The sequence below is a fragment of the Daktulosphaira vitifoliae genome, unplaced genomic scaffold (assembly GCF_025091365.1).
Source record: "Daktulosphaira vitifoliae isolate Bord-2020 unplaced genomic scaffold, ASM2509136v1 Scaffold_4, whole genome shotgun sequence".
Lineage (NCBI taxonomy): Eukaryota > Metazoa > Arthropoda > Insecta > Hemiptera > Phylloxeridae > Daktulosphaira > Daktulosphaira vitifoliae.
In genome coordinates, this window is record NW_026099575.1 from 21,577,398 (window position 1) to 21,595,068 (window position 17,671).

Sequence of the window (17,671 nt, forward strand, 5' to 3'; positions counted from 1 at the left end):
TTTAACATCAAATTAACATAATGTTTAAAAAAATAGAATGATCAATACTAAAATTTAAACTAGGCTCTAAAAAGTAGTTAAATTTATTATAAGAAATAGCTTTACAGTAAATAAAATTACAATACTACATATTAATAAAATTAGACTACTTCTATTAAAATATAAGAGCACAAAAACTCAAAAAAAAAAAAGTCAAAACTAAGTATATTTAATATACTCAGTTTTGAATATATAAATAAATAATATCTTCATGNAGTCAAAACTAAGTATATTTAATATACTCAGTTTTGAATATATAAATAAATAATATCTTCATGTAAATAAAACTATAATTTAATAAGGCCTCATAAATTACTGAAAAAAAATATTATTTAAATATCAGGAATAAGAATTGAATAAATAAAAATTACTAAAAAAATACAGTGAGATAAGTAAATGTTAGGACATGGTTAATAAAAAATAATTTGCCTTTTGATTTGCTAGCATGTTACAGTCCTTTAAGGACAAATTGATCACTAATTCAAACAACATGCTAATAGTGTTGACTATTCTCAAAGTTCTGTAAGATAATGGCAATTTGAGAGGAAAATAANCACTATTCTCAACGTTCTATAAGATAATGGCAATTTGAGAGGAAAATAATTTTTTCTAGTTGATGTCCAAATATATACTTGAATTCATTAGTAACATAAAATTAACAAATAAATATCTTTAATTTAACAGTAAATTTAAGTATAAAATGTTAAAAGCTTAAAAATAAATGAAAATTATTTATAATATATTGTTAGAACAACAAATTAGGTAATTTCTGCAAATTAAATTTAAAAGTGTGAACAGAATTTGTAAAACTTATTTTAGAAAAAAATAATATAACATCATAGAAATAATAAATTAAATATGTTTAAAATTAAAAATAATTATAAAAATTATTATTATTATTATTTATACTATTGTTTAAAATTATATAAGAAAAATTAACGATAAAACACTTTATAAAATTTAAACACAAAATAATACTTATAACTTATTAGTGAGTGATGATAATAAATTCATATGAGAAAAATCTTAAAACATACAATATTATAAAATGTAAGTATGTACTTACTAAACGATAAGTATAGTTTTATCAAAATAATGTATCATTGTAATTTATATACTCATAGTTAAAATAATTGTAAATATATAAAAATTTGATATGAAAAGATATTTCAACAATTTTAATATTAATTTATTTTTTACTTGTTCTATTATATAATAAGATAATTGAATATGGTCATTTTCTAGTAGATTGTGCAATTTTCAGCCTATAATAGAAATAATTTAATTAATAATATTGATATAATTCATATATGTTTAAATAGTTACTGAGTACTCACTATACAACATTGCAGGTTTACATAAGGCATTAGATATTTCATTAATATTCTAACAGACATGTATGCTTAACTCTTTGTTGAATGTCACTTATTTCCTACATACAAAAATTTGTATGTATTAATATTTGTATTAACTACTAGCAGTGGGAAAATGTTAAATCAGTTAAAACCTATAGACATAAAAAATGGTAGTTTAAAATAGATTAGTACATCTTGGACATAAAAAAAAAGCTTTACCTTGAATTTTTCTGTTAGTGTAACTATTCTTATAGGCACTACAATATAAGGTCTCACCATCTCAATTAGATGTTTACAAAAATTAGGTAAACAACACATTCTAACACAATGATCAGTCAAAACTGAAAAAATAAATTTTAGATTGTAATTAAATTCAGTGAATATTGATTAAATTTTCTAAATACAAAATTAATCAGCATTTTAAAGTGAGCTTGTATTTAAACATAAGTTTTTTTTCTACACAAATATTTTATGGTTGCAAGTTTTTAATTAAAAAAAAAACTTAACTATAAAATAAAATTATATATTTGTTAACCATTGTTTTGAACTTTTTACTATAATAAAAAATTTTTTATTTAGTGATGTTATACCACTCANAGCCAAGTCTCAAACCCACAAAGATACTCTAAACGGCGAAAAAAAAAAATTAGTGACCAATACAATTATGACCTAATACAATGGCAATATGCAAATCAACGTCGCAAAGTAGCGCGGAAACTTCTGAATTCAAAAAAATCTGCTAAGCTCAAAATGGAAACTCCAGTTATAGACCAACACTATCGTTCCCTCTTCGAGATACCCAACAATCAAATACGCGAGGCATACGAATCTAGCGTAGATATTAACGAGAAATTTCTAATAACAAAAGAGGACATTGAGCTTTCCATTAAAAAGATATGTATAGACACATCCCCAGGCCCCGATGGAATTGTTCTCCGTACAATAAGAAATGTAAAATGCAGTAATGCTATATGGGCTATCGGGAAAGTAATGCTAGAATGGAACTATATCCCTTTAACTTTCCGAACAGGGCGTACTATTCTTATATTCAAGGAAAAGGGGGACGAACAAAATTTATGCAACTGGAGGCCAATAACGATTTTCAGCGTAATTCGTAGAATCATAGAAAGAAGTCTAGACCAGGCTTTGAGAGCACGAGTAAAATGTAGTCAAGTGCAGAGAGGATTTATTTGTGGAATGCCAGGAGCACATATAAACGCATCACTCGTTGAGGGCTGCTTAAGAGTGGCTAGAGAAAAGAAGGACAATTGTTGTATAGTAATGTTAGACTTAGCCAAAGCTTTCGATACAGTAGGGCACGACCACATCCGTCGCACGTTGCAATCTTTATCACTACCGAATAATCTACGGAACCTTATAATATCTTTAGCAACATCAAACGCTACCAAAATTGAAGTAAATAAGCAAACAACTGACTATATTACGTTACGTCGTGGGGTAGCACAAGGTTCCCCTCTTTCACCAACAATCTTTAATCTATGTCAAGACTTTGCTTTGAAGCTAATTTCTGATCCCGATATTGCTAATGTTCATGGTTTTGAGCTATCACCAACTCTAGACAGACTGTCCGCACTGGCGTTCGCTGACGATACTGTTATTATAGCGCGAGACAAAGAAAATGCAATAATATTAGTCGAGACATTACAACTAGCTTTCGAACAAATAGGTATGTCAATTAATCCAGAAAAATCAATAGCCATAAATATTCGAGAGGGTCAGCTTTCTCCTAACGATCTTATACTATCAGACAGTGCCACTATACGTGCAATTTCAATCAATGAACAGATTAAATACCTCGGAGTCAACTACTCAAACAGTATTGTCTTTGACAGGAAAAAATTCATAACCAGCCTTGAAAAAGATTTTAGAATGCTAATAACATCCCCTCTTTTGAGAGGGGACCAAAAATTGAATATCCTAGAGCAATACATATTCCCAAAATTAGTCTATCCCATGCAAACCACCCCATTGGATCTTTTAGATCCCCTATTTCTAGAATCAATAGATTCCATTATGAGACAAGGGGTAAGGGAGATTGTAGGACTTCCTGCTGACACACCGATACCAGTATACTACACTGGTCGAAAGCTTCGTGGACTCGGAATTTTAAGAGTCACTTGGGAGGCATCTCTTCAACATATTAACATATGTCAATCTCTACTTAAAATCAGAGACAATCATCTCCATACAGTCCGCAATATGGAAGCAGAAATCAAAAAATGTAGAGATACCCTCGGAGGAGTGACTGGAAACAATGTACGTGCTATAAGGGCTGAACTTAGGGCTTTAGAGTTTGAAAAATGGGCACAAATGCCACAAAGAGGCATAGGGGTGAAGTGGTACAAATCATTCACCCCGGCGAATAGCTGGGTATCCAATAAAGCCGGCATTACGAGCAACGACTGGTGCAACGGCATTAAAATGTCGATGAATTCAATGGCTAATCGCGCGACAGGAGGGCGGAGTCAGGGAAACCGCCACTGCAGAAATCCCTCTTGCAGTGAGAAGAACATAATAGAAACGCTTTCCCACATCCGTGGTTCCTGTCCACGATCAGAGCTATTAAGAAACTCAGCACACCACAAAATACGTACTCAGCTAGCTAATATGTTTCGAAAGAAAGGCTTTGAGGTACATGAAGAAGTTCACTGTTTGGCCTCAACGGAAGAGAACAGTCAGCAAAATAGAAGGGCTGATATAATTATTCTCGACCGAACAAAAAATAAAGGAATGGTTCTGGACCCAACGCTCCGTTGGGAAACGAACGAAGAGAACCAGGACAAGCAAATAGATGAGGAGAAAAAATTTATTTATGAACCAGTTATTCCATTCCTAAAAAACAAATACGGAATAAACAACTGGGAAGTCCACGGCCTTTGGTTTGGAGCACGCGGAACAGCGTCGCTTTTATTAAAAAATTTTTTTAAATCTCACGCATTAAATTTAAATGAACTAAGAGCTATTTGTCTAACCATTATGCGTGATACTTTACATATTATCCACAAGCATTTATACTCTTAAAACTCAATTAATAAATATATATATATGAATGACAATAATTTATCTATTTTTTTTTATGTATAATTAGATTTTAATTTATACCTTAAATTCTATGTATTTTATTTTTTTAACTTTTTGTAACTATGTTATAATATTGTTTATTTTGTAAATACCAACTAATTTCTATATTTTGTGTAACATAAGTTTGAATTTTACGCTGTGTCAGATTGGCAACCCGGATGTCGGGCAGTCCGCTTTTCTTAAATAAAGTTGTTTCTCTCTTTAATTTATATAAGAAAAATTAACGATAAAACACTTTATAAAATTTAAACACAAAATAATACTTATAACTTATTAGTGAGTGATGATAATAAATTCATATGAGAAAAATCTTAAAACATACAATATTATAAAATGTAAGTATGTACTTACTAAACGATAAGTATAGTTTTATCAAAATAATGTATCATTGTAATTTATATACTCATAGTTAAAATAATTGTAAATATATAAAAATTTGATATGAAAAGATATTTCAACAATTTTAATATTAATTTATTTTTTACTTGTTCTATTATATAATAAGATAATTGAATATGGTCATTTTCTAGTAGATTGTGCAATTTTCAGCCTATAATAGAAATAATTTAATTAATAATATTGATATAATTCATATATGTTTAAATAGTTACTGAGTACTCACTATACAACATTGCAGGTTAGTACATCTTGGACATAAAAAAAAAGCTTTACCTTGAATTTTTCTGTTAGTGTAACTATACTTATAGGCACTACAATATAAGGTCTCACCATCTCAATTAGATGTTTACAAAAATTAGGTAAACAACACATTCTAACACAATGATCAGTCAAAACTGAAAAAATAAATTTTAGATTGTAATTAAATTCAGTGAATATTGATTAAATTTTCTAAATACAAAATTAATCAGCATTTTAAAGTGAGCTTGTATTTAAACATAAGTTTTTTTTCTACACAAATATTTTATGGTTGCAAGTTTTTAATTAAAAAAAAAACTTAACTATAAAATAAAATTATATATTTGTTAACCATTGTTTTGAACTTTTTACTATAATAAAAAATTTTTTATTTAGTGATGTTATACCACTCAATCAATAATATATTGAAAATTTGTTTTTAACTGATAATATTTCAATCAAAAGAAAATTTACACAATTCTCTCAAATTTAATACCGATTCGAGCTTTTTAATATGACTATTCAGATAAATAATATAATATAGTTTTTTTTTTAATTCAAATTAAATAAAACTCTNTCGGATAAATAATATAATATAGTTTTTTTTTTAATTCAAATTAAATAAAACTCTACTTTGTGTATAATAAGCGATATCAATTTTTTTCTTCAATTAATTTAAAAAAGTTTTATGTTTCTTGTAAGTTTTGTTAAACGAATTTTTATTGATGTTAAAACAATAACTTTCAATATTTTTTTGCAAGTACCAAAATAAAATTTGCTAATCATAACTAATTTTAATTATTAATAAATGATTGCTTACTTTATAAAAGATTAATGGCTTGTCTTTCATTCCTCAATCTAGTTGGATCTCTTCCATAACTTTAATAACAATAATTTTAGAACATAATTCATCTTAGTCCATTTTTAGAGTAAACACTAGATCTAATTTACTGTGTTTATAACCCTCGTGCTGATGACTGGAACACCATCAGTGTCATAACACAAAAATATACAGGTCCGGTACCAGACTTTAAAACGACTCCAAAATTTAAATAAAAAAGTTTTCAGATTGTTATATGACTCTTACAAAGAGTCACCAACTGGAAGTTCAACCCAATCGGAAATTCACTACTCAAAAGTAATGCAGTCGAAAATGGACATTTTTAAATTTCAATGGTGTCTAATGAAAACCATCTGGCAATATGATAACTTTTACAGAATAATTGATAGTTTCGTATTACAAAACATAATAAATATAGCCAAGACATCCCGTTTTCTACGATATAACCTACATAGTGCATTGATGACGAATATGAGAATGTTATGCAATTATATCGCGCTAAGTATTTTTATATAAACTTTGTGTTGGCTATACTGTTTTTGTCTTGACATAGACTTATTCCTCCGTTACTTTTATAAATTCGTTCCAGTCGTCGTTGCCTTTGTTTATGCTATATACGACTCTAGATCTCATAATCAGCGCTTTGAAGTTTATTAAATTTAATTTATAAAATTTCAAGCGTTTATATTTTATTTAAAAGTCTTTTTTTTAAGTCTTTTAAGAATCAGTCTTTTTTAAGACTTCTAAACAACAGTCTTTTTCAAGACTTAAAAATAGTCTTTTTTAAGACTTTTTTATGATAAAATTTTTTTTTTATTCTGTTTTTCGTATCAACTTTTCTTTTTAACTTTCAAATTGGATGTGCTACTACTATTTAGTAAGGTATTTATACATATTTTATTTAATACAATTACATTATAACAATTTTATTTCTATCTTTTAAATTTTTTTAACAAAGATTTGTATTTGAATCTTACAAATTGAAGTAATAAATTGTACAAATGTCATATTTTTTAAGTTTTGTTTACAACAGATTTGTTACAAAATATAGGGACTTTAGTTAAATTGTAACATCTTTTTATTTAAAATAAAGGTAATTAGTAAGCTTATTATTGCATATTTTGATTAATGTAGCAAAATTCTAAGATAATTATAGCACAGGTAAGATAAAATTTTATTTTATCTGTGATTATAATATTAAATTATAAAGTACAATATTAAATTTGGAATGGCATAATTATCCGATACATTTTTTGAAAATTCACACTAAATGACCTAATTATGTCATTTAGTGTGAATTTTTATGTAACTCATCTTCCCTTTCAAACAATTTACTAATTCTACAATCTACTAATCTAAGTTAGATTTTTTTTAAATTTAACTTCCTTTTTGCAGATGTTCTCAACCTATCAGATTTTTTATGTGTCTTAAAATTTAATCTTAGTATTTTGATATTTTGGCTTTTGTACTAAGGTATTATTATTTATTAAGGGTTTTTTTAGTGATTGAAAACTTTTTGTTTGAAACAAATTTTTATTATTACAAATTTTTTATTTTTTATAAAAACAAAACAATATAAATTATGTTCAACAATTTGTATATTATTGACAAATTATAGTTTCTTTTTTTTTAATATGCTAAAAGTCTAAAAAATAATCAAGGAAAAAACTATAATAATGAATAATTATAATTTTATTTGATGATTGTAATTTTTGAAGAAAAAAAAATGTTTTCAATACTTGTATTGTTTTATTAATTTAAGACATAATGTCACTATACTCAACAGATAAGACTGTAACTCTAAAATTTTTCTGATAATAATTGTGTATTTTATTTTTGTTTCAGATATTGATTGTAGTAGTGTGGAACAGACTTCCAAACTTTTGTATTATTTACACCATTATATTTTATGTTGTGTTAATTTTTAATTAAATTACATTTTTTTCTTTAAAATACATTTTTTTTTTTTAATTATTTTAAATTAACTTAAGTAGTTATTTATTTTATTGAAATAATTATAGCTTTTACTAATTTAACTTATAAAAAATATAACTTTATTTTTTTTTTATAACCTTTTTTCTGTTTTAGATAAATTTGGTCTTTGCCTTAACGTTGCATTGATTAATTCTAGTCTTCTAGCCTTTACGTTGCTTGGACAATTTTATTTGGTCTTTGCCTTAATGTTGCATTGACTAATTCTAGTCTTCTAGCCTTTACGTTGCTTGGACAATTTTATTTGGTCTTTGCCTTAATGTTGCATTGACTAATTCTAGTCTTCTAGCCTTTACGTTGCTTGGACAATTTTATTTGGTCTTTGCCTTAATGTTGCATTGACTAATTCTAGTCTTCTAGCCTTTACGTTGCTTGGACAATTTTATTTGGTCTTTGCCTTAATGTTGCATTGACTAATTCTAGTCTTCTAGCCTTTACGTTGCTTGGACAATTTTATTTGGTCTTTGCCTTAATGTTGCATTGACTAATTCTAGTCTTCTAGCCTTTACGTTGCTTGGACAATTTTATTTGGTCTTTGCCTTAATGTTGCATTGACTAATTCTAGTCTTCTAGCCTTTACGTTGCTTGGACAATTTTATTTGGTCTTTGCCTTAATGTTGCATTGACTAATTCTAGTCTTCTAGCCTTTACGTTGCTTGGACAATTTTATTTGGTCTTTGCCTTAATGTTGCATTGACTAATTCTAGTCTTCTAGCCTTTACGTTGCTTGGACAATTTTATTTGGTCTTTGCCTTAATGTTGCATTGACTAATTCTAGTCTTCTAGCCTTTACGTTGCTTGGACAATTTTATTTGGTCTTTGCCTTAATGTTGCATTGACTAATTCTAGTCTTCTAGCCTTTACGTTGCTTGGACAATTTTATTTGGTCTTTGCCTTAATGTTGCATTGACTAATTCTAGTCTTCTAGCCTTTACGTTGCTTGGACAATTTTATTTGGTCTTTGCCTTAATGTTGCATTGACTAATTCTAGTCTTCTAGCCTTTACGTTGCTTGGACAATTTTATTTGGTCTTTGCCTTAATGTTGCATTGACTAATTCTAGTCTTCTAGCCTTTACGTTGCTTGGACAATTTTATTTGGTCTTTGCCTTAATGTTGCATTGACTAATTCTAGTCTTCTAGCCTTTACGTTGCTTGGACAATTTTATTTGGTCTTTGCCTTAATGTTGCATTGACTAATTCTAGTCTTCTAGCCTTTACGTTGCTTGGACAATTTTATTTGGTCTTTGCCTAAATGTTGCATTGACTAATTCTAGTCTTCTAGCCTTTACGTTGCTTGGACAATTTTATTTGGTCTTTGCTTATATATTGCTTAGGAAAATACCAGTTATTTTATCTTATTACTTGTATGGTAAATTAACGACGACCATTTTAAATACTTTTATTTCTTAAAAATAATTTTAAAATGGCACTGAAAAACTATTTAAATGAAATAGCTGAGTATATTTGTACTGATTATCCAGATCTTGAATTTAATAACATATCAAGATCTCATAATTGTGTTCTATACATTTGCAATGTCATTTAAAAAAAAAAAAAGAAAATAGATATCAATAAAATTGTGGTTAATGCTCTTACAAATAAAACTTCTTCCCTGCGTAAACTAATCGAATTAGTGAAACGTAGTAAAGAAAAAAAAGTTTCATCCATTTGTAGTGATTCTAATGATATGATGATGGATAGCACAAATGTATTGGAATGCATAAACTCATTGAATTTAACAGTTAAAGATTTTGAATATCCTACTAGAACAATTCTTAATAATATGTGTAAAAAGTTAAAAATTGCTGCTAAACGTAAAAATCATCGTAAAGTTTTAGAAAAATGTAGAAATATATTAAGAATTAATTGTCTGGAAAATTATGTTGATAATTTACTTGATTCTAATGATTTTATAAAAAATAATAGCATATTTGAATCAACGGCTAACAATTTTAAAAGGTTGAAAATGGACAACCCTCTTCGACTATTATTAAGTACAGAAAATTCTTTTTCTGAAACTGTAACAAAACGAAATAACTTCTTACAAATTGATTCNAACAAAACGAAATAACTTCTTACAAATTGATACTGTAACTACAGATATAGCTAATGTTGATAAATCTACTTCTTTATTGAACCAAAAAAATGCATACTTTTGGGAAAGTAATAGATTAAAAATAGAAAATGAAAATTCATTAAAAAAAGATAATACCAGTAATTTTTATGACAAAGAAATAGATTTATTAACTGTTACTGATTTGGTTAGTTTAGTGACTTCTCCCATTAAGAATAGCCTTACTGTTAAAAGTCCATTTATGGGTGATTTTATATTAAAAAGTAAAGAATCTAACTGTCATAGTACTCTAATAAAAGAATATTTGGATGATAGTAGTAATATAACTCTTTTGAAACATGGACCCATTAAAACATACAAGCGTGTAGCGACTCCTATTAAGAACGCCTATTATAAAAAAACACCCATCAAGTCTGGAGTAGTTTTACCAAATGATAGTGTAAATAATTACCCTAATAAAATTAGAAGTAACAATAACAAACGTTTTAAAGATTGTAATGTTAAAGAGGGATCATTCAAATTTAATGATGAGGAATGGTCACATATGACATTTAAAAACATTTCAGGGAAATTTCATTTGATTAAAGAGACTTATACTTTAATGTTCCGAAAGCGTGTAAAAACTGTCAACAATACTTGCGTTATTAACATTAAAAGTGTTAACTATCCGGACACGGGTAGCATTAGAGTATATATGTACTGCAGTCATGAAGGCTGTAAAAGTTTTGTAGTGGTAGTTGAACCAAAACATTGTGATGGTGCAGAAGCCACATTATTCAGCTCTAGTTTAAATTATTTCCATAATCCTGAAAATGATGGCTTAACTAATCATTTAATGGGAGATGAACGTAATTTGGTTAGACTTGAAATGAAATCAATTAGTAGTTATAAATATAACGCTAAAGCGATCGAAGAAGCGTCACCTACCAAGTTAGATCGCGGTAACTTACAAAAAATAAAATCTAATGACGTTATACGTAAAATAAGGTCAGAAGCATTGTATGCCAACGACTATGCGAAAAATGACTTAGATGATTTGATATTTAGGTACAACGATCCTAAAAATAAATGTTATCTAAAACTCGTAAGCTTACCAGTGTATGCACACTGTTATAGCAATGAGCAATTACAAATAATAAAGAAAATTAAAAAAACGAGCCCCACATATTTACTTACCGCATACATGGATGCTACTGGTTCAGTCATTAGAAAAATAGATAAAGCTAGCAAAAAACCTTTGTATTATGCTGTAGTAATCCGAGTGCCATTGTCTTTAAACACAAGTGTAACTTGTCCTGTATTGGAAATGCTCAGCTCAGCACATGATATAACTGCAATATCAACATGGCTAATTGCTTTTAAGAGTTTTGTTATTAAAGATAATTTATCTTGGCCTATATTTCCCAATGTTGTAACAGATTTTAGCTTCGCACAAATGCACTCATTGTCTCTGGCTTGGAACGGATTTAATTCAGTATTTGACTATCTGAATTGGACTTATAAAGTTTTATACGAAAATATAGATAATTCGAACGTAACTATTATTAATATTTGTGTGAATCATTACACAAAAATTATTGTAAATCACGTATATAAATATTATCAAGGGCCAAATCTTGATAAAATTAAAAATATCAAGAATTCCATCATAGATTGGATTTGTATACTATTTGATACACAAACTATTAAAGACATTGAAAAATGGTTTAGACTGTTTTCATTGATATTATTGTCACCTTTTTTAACTAAAGAGGTAGTGTACGCTATAAATATCATGGAAAATAGCTGTAAAGTTGTTTATGATGAAATATACCAAGAGAATGACGATCATTTGGAATTAATAGAAAAAGAATTATGTTTGTCAAACAGTAGCAAGTCCCTTATATACTGTAGATTCCAAATGATTAAAAATGAGGTACATGATAAACTTGAGGCATTTAATGATTATGTTAAAATTGAAAAAAATAAATATTACGATAAGGCTTATTTAGAAGATTTCATTTGCAAATGTATACCATATATACCGCTATGGACACCAATTATGAATGTCAAAGTAAATAACGGTATAACTGTGCGTCAAAGTAATGCAACAGTTGAATCTCATTTTAAAACGGTTAAACAGAGTTTATTAGAAAGTCACACGAAATTGAAATCTGGACGTTTCTTAGAATCTTGTAGAGAACATGTATTGAATGTGTACAAACAATGTATGCATAACATCAGAAAAAAAAGAGCTACTAAACCATTAATAATTTCTGCAAAGAGGATACTTGAATTTAATGATAAAACAAACGAAGGACTTATAAAAAATCGAATTCCTGATAAGCGCAAAGCTGATGATGCTTTCTTAGATGCTGAAGAAAAATGGGGAAGAACTCCTAAACGTCATAAGCATCTTAAGCCAATAGGCCATCACCCATTCCAATCAATTTCGAAGTCCGCGGAGAGAAAAAGGTTGAACAAATCTGATAATTCACCTATAACAGAGAAACAAAATATAGATAGGGCAATATTGCTAAATAAATTTAATAAGGAAACAGAATTTAGTCTATTTAATCCAGAAATTGAATTAATTGAAATTACTGATACACCTAAAACTAAAAAAAAAGATAGTATTAAAATAAATGAAAGTGACCATAATTTTGAGAACATTAAAAAAAATCAGAGTCCATTTAGTAAACTGAATGAAAAAGATGTTAGTAAAATATCATCAAAAGAATTTAGTAGGGAGTTAGAACTACATTCTAAAAATTCAATATCAATTCCAGGTAGTTATAAAACTCCAGATCATAATAGTATCAATATAAATAATTCTTTACATAAAGAATTATATAAAAACAAACTTCCAAAAGATTTGAGTTACTATAAACAGGTTGATCACAAAAATAGAGTTAATCATTTGTTTGGACGTAGAATAAAACGATTGAACTATACTGTTGGAACTTATTACCATGTTATACCTGAAAATACCTTGAGCACTTTACGAACATTAGATATTGATGAGTTTTCCTGTCTAAATGGTAAAAGTTGGTTGAGTAATTTTGTGATAGATATTTGTTTGGCAATAAAAGTTTNTGTTGAGTAATTTTGTGATAGATATTTGTTTGGCAATAAAAGCTTCACAAAGTAATTCAAATTTTAGAGTGTTGTATTGCAATCAAGTGACTGAAATTTTAGATGATTTAGAAGTGAATGAAACACTAACAGATGTGTACAATTTCGATAAAAATAGTATAATCATTATGCCATGGCATCTAAATAATCCAAGTCATTGGATTATTGCTATTATTAAACCTGAATCAAAAATTTGTTACATCATGGATCCATTTTGTCCGACTTTAAATCCTACAGAAAACAATAATGTTCGAAAGTATGATGTGAGATTTCAAAAACTGAAAAAAGGGTTGAAAAAACATTGTACCTATGATGGAAAACAGTTTCCAGATATATTATGGGTACAATATGAAGACAAAACCGTACCAATACAAAATGATGGTTATAATTGTGGAGTTTATGTGATTTATTATGCAATAACCATAATGAATGGCTTAAATTTTGAGAATGTGTTTAACCCCGATGCTTACAGAGATGAATTAAAAAAATTACTGTTAGAAAATTCAGGTGATATGACAAACATATGCCTTTATTGTCAAAAACACGAGGAAAAACATAAAGGAAATTATATACAATGGGTGTCATGCAATAAATGCTGTAGATGGATAGCGATTGAATGTATTACTGAAAAGTATAGATTAGAAGATTACAGCAAAAATTATTTTTATTGCATATTGTGTAAAGAAATAAAATATGAAACAAAAAAATCGTTGAGATTAGTTCAACGTTCATTAGAATAAATAAAATATTATTTACTACTTTATTTGAAAAAACTATCACAACTAGAATTTTAAAGTCATATATATACCATATTGAGTTAAAATAAATAATATTAATAATTATTATATTATAATAACTATCATAATAAGGTTATTAAATATGAAAAAGTAATAATATCTTTTAACTTATACACATTATACTATAATGATAATTATAATTATTATAATGGCAGAAATTTAGTATAATATTTATAAAAATTATAAAATTTTCACTAGATGATTTCTCCAACCATATTTAACCATATTTATTGTACGAATGTTATGTACAGATTATATATTTACTAAAAAAAAATTGTTAATATTATGCAAAAAATGTCTATCAAGTATAAAAAAATTGGTTTACTTTAAATTCATAGAGAGGTTAATATCTTTATAATTTTATTTCGAACCCCAATATGTAAATGATTATTATAATATAACTATTATTGTGAATGTATAAGGCCACAATATTATACTCATTCAGATACCAAAAATAAGTGAGAATATACGTATTAGAGAAGTTTCAAAAGTAATTCATTATACATGTCATTTGTATTTTCAGATGCCGAAAAATTTGTTGACACTCATTGTAACCACACCTATTAAGAGCCATCAAAAAATAGTTAAGCTTTTAGTAGACAGTCCGAAGTCTGGTATTCTAATTTTAATTCAAGAACTATGTTCAAAAATTATTTAGAAACAACAAGTGGGACGGCATTGAGTGTTATACAAAGTCATCATATATTCTACCCAAACACATGAATTATTTTAATTAAAGAAATAATGTCCTATATTGTTAATGTGTTCAAGACGAGAATCTTAATACAACAAAGTTAACAATCTATAATCTTTCTTCTTTATTGTTTTTGTATTCAACATTTTTGTATCCTACAACGCGGCATCAGTTTTCTGCAAATTCAAAAATGATCCGAAGGGTGTCCAGTAATTTTCTATACACTAAAATAAAGCTTATGTAATTCTACATCTTTTTATTATAATATCTAAGTGCCCAAAGACGTCCATGTGAATGAATTGTGCACATGATTACAAACAAAACTAACAAAACTAAACTCCTACATTTTTTTGACAATTTTCAACCCCTTTAAGGCACGTGAAGGGGTTGACACAGGACGTTAAAAATTCACCAATAATTTCTTTATGCTGTATAGAACAAAATTCCGATCACTTGACATCATATTTTCAAACTTGCAAAATAAGGACCATCCTGATACACACATATATTTTGTATTAAACTAATGTTACATATTTTGACTTATATCGCTATCCAAGTTACCAGAGTAAACATTTAAATTATAGTTTTAGAACTACTATTTGAATGTAAATACCTCAGGTATAACGTTAGTCCGACCCGCCCGCCTAAAAACACGGCTATACCTAGTGCGTGATACGTTCACGTACTTAAGTCGCTTTACTTGTATATATATGAGGACTTGAATTCAATAACGGGCTAAGTGCCAAAAAGCTGATTTTTGGATTAGCCTCAGAAAATGTTCTAAGTACCAAGCCCAATAATATGTGAAACGGGCAAAGTGCCTTGGTTAATAATATTATAGGTAAAAACATCCGCTAGATAGTGTGTGTGGTATGTGCTGGGATTTTGTGGTGAAATAACGTGCTAAGTGCCACTAAATATATAATTTCTATTTTTGATAATGTTAATGTTATTTCCCATGCTGATAACACGACCCGTCCTATAATAAAAATAATTATTTTAGTTATCAGTATATGTTCGTCGTTCAAACGGAATAGGTATACGCACATTACCTGTATATTTATTTTACTTAAAATATTATCTATTTATTACTAATAAAATGCCAAAAAAACAGTCAGTGCGTAATGAAAAAAAAATTCGTAGAAGTGAAGGAAAACCTTACGTGAACAAGAAAAATGTTTTGGTTGAAGGAAAAACAGAACCAAAGAAGAGGTCAGTTGTAAATGTAAGTTTCATTGTCGCAGTATTCCACATACTCAAAAGAAACTCCTATTTCATGACTTTTATGCTTTAAAAGACAACTGTAAACAAAATTCTTATTTGATGGGTTTGATGATTATTACTCCGGTGAAAAGAAGGCGTCACGGAAAGTATGATGATCCGAAGAACAGCAGACGGCAAGTTACCGTATGTGTTTCTATTCCAGATGGAACGGGCAACATCATACAGGTCTGTAAAAAATTATTTATGGAAGTTTTTGGGATTACTAAACGCAGAGTTGAGACTCTAGTGTTAAAAAAAAAAAAGGAAGAGGCTATATATACTGAAACACGTGGTAATACGCAGAATAGAAGCAAGTTTACTGATGCAGATAAAAACCTTATTATAGAGCATGTGAACTCTTTTCCGAGAGATGAAAGTCATTACGGGAGAAAAAAAACCAAAAAAGAATATTTAAGCCAAGATTTAAATATTAGTAGACTATTTCGTTCGTTTAAAGATAAATTTCCTGACTCTCCTGTTACCTACAGGTTTTTCTTTGAAACGTTTAAACAAAAATGCCCAAATATTTCATTTCATAAACCACGTACAGATACTTGCAATAAATGTGATTTGTTATCAGCAGAAGTAGCGGCAAAACCGCGTGATAAACATACCAAAAATATGTTAGAACTTCATCACAAAAAAGCTGAAAACGCAAGGCAACAAATGAAACAAGACACGGCTTTGTCTCAGCTCCCTACCAGTGATATTTGCATGTTTTCAATGGATTTAGAACAGGTCTTATCATTACCTTCATTAACGCATAGTCAAATGTTTTACTTGCGTCAGTTATCCTGTTACAATTTAGGTGTACATTTTGGCGACACTAACAGAGGGCACATGTTCTTATGGCACGAAGGTATGAGTGGCCGTGGAGGAAATGAAATCGCTTCATGTGTTTTTGAAGCATTGAATTCTAATCCAACAGTGAAACGTAAACTAACTATTTGGTCTGATAACTGTGTGGGCCAAAATAAAAACAAAATGCTATTATTTCTATGGATATATTTAACACTCACAGATAAATTTGACGAAATTAATCATAAGTACCTAGTGTCTGGGCATTCCTTTCTATCCTGTGACAGAGATTTCGCCCAAATTGAAAAATGTAAAAGGTTGGAAAAGTGTGAAGTTCCAATGGACTTGGTAAAACTCATTGTCCACGCCACACCAAATAACCCCTTTATTGTCACCTTATTAGAACCCAGTATACTGGAAAACTTCGAATTTCAAAATGTTCTTGGCTCAAAATAACAAAAGACAAGCCCGGTGTGGTGCAAACAAAGACTACCTTCAGTGAACTTGAAGCTTGGAGCGCGTGCAAAGTCATCAAGAAAGGTGTGAAAGTTAACATAATAAAAGAGATGGATTTACCGTCCTTGGTATGTGAAAATAAAATATCAGTCGAAAAAAAAACAAATCTTCAGCAAATGCTACCATTTCTAAAAGAAGAAAATAAAGAATTTTTCGAAAAATTAATTAAGTAAATGAAGTTATTTTTTTTCTCTACGTTTTTTATTATTTGTAATAACTTAAGTCTAATATTACCAAAATATCTATATTTAAGATCTATTAAATTTGTAAAAAAAAAAAAAAAAATCTTTGGCACTTGGCACGTTTTTACCGATATGTACTGCCGTGACTTAACACATTTTATCATTTTTTTAGTATAAGATTTTTTTTTTTATTGTAAGGGGCGAAATAAAACTTATATTTTGCATGAGTAGTGTTAAGTATAAGTTATTAAAGGGTATTACATTTTT

General features: G+C 28.4%; 1 long non-coding RNA gene across 1 annotated transcript; it reads right to left on the reverse strand.

The window, feature by feature from the left end:
* Positions 1–1,018: 1,018 nt before the first annotated feature.
* Positions 1,019–6,459, reverse strand: LOC126904719 (uncharacterized). The gene is made up of 4 exons (XR_007703804.1): positions 5,953–6,459; positions 1,614–1,735; positions 1,377–1,546; positions 1,019–1,304 (listed from the first exon to the last, which is right to left on the reverse strand). It is a non-coding gene; the product is annotated as an uncharacterized LOC126904719 (long non-coding RNA).
* Positions 6,460–17,671: the final 11,212 nt, after the last annotated feature.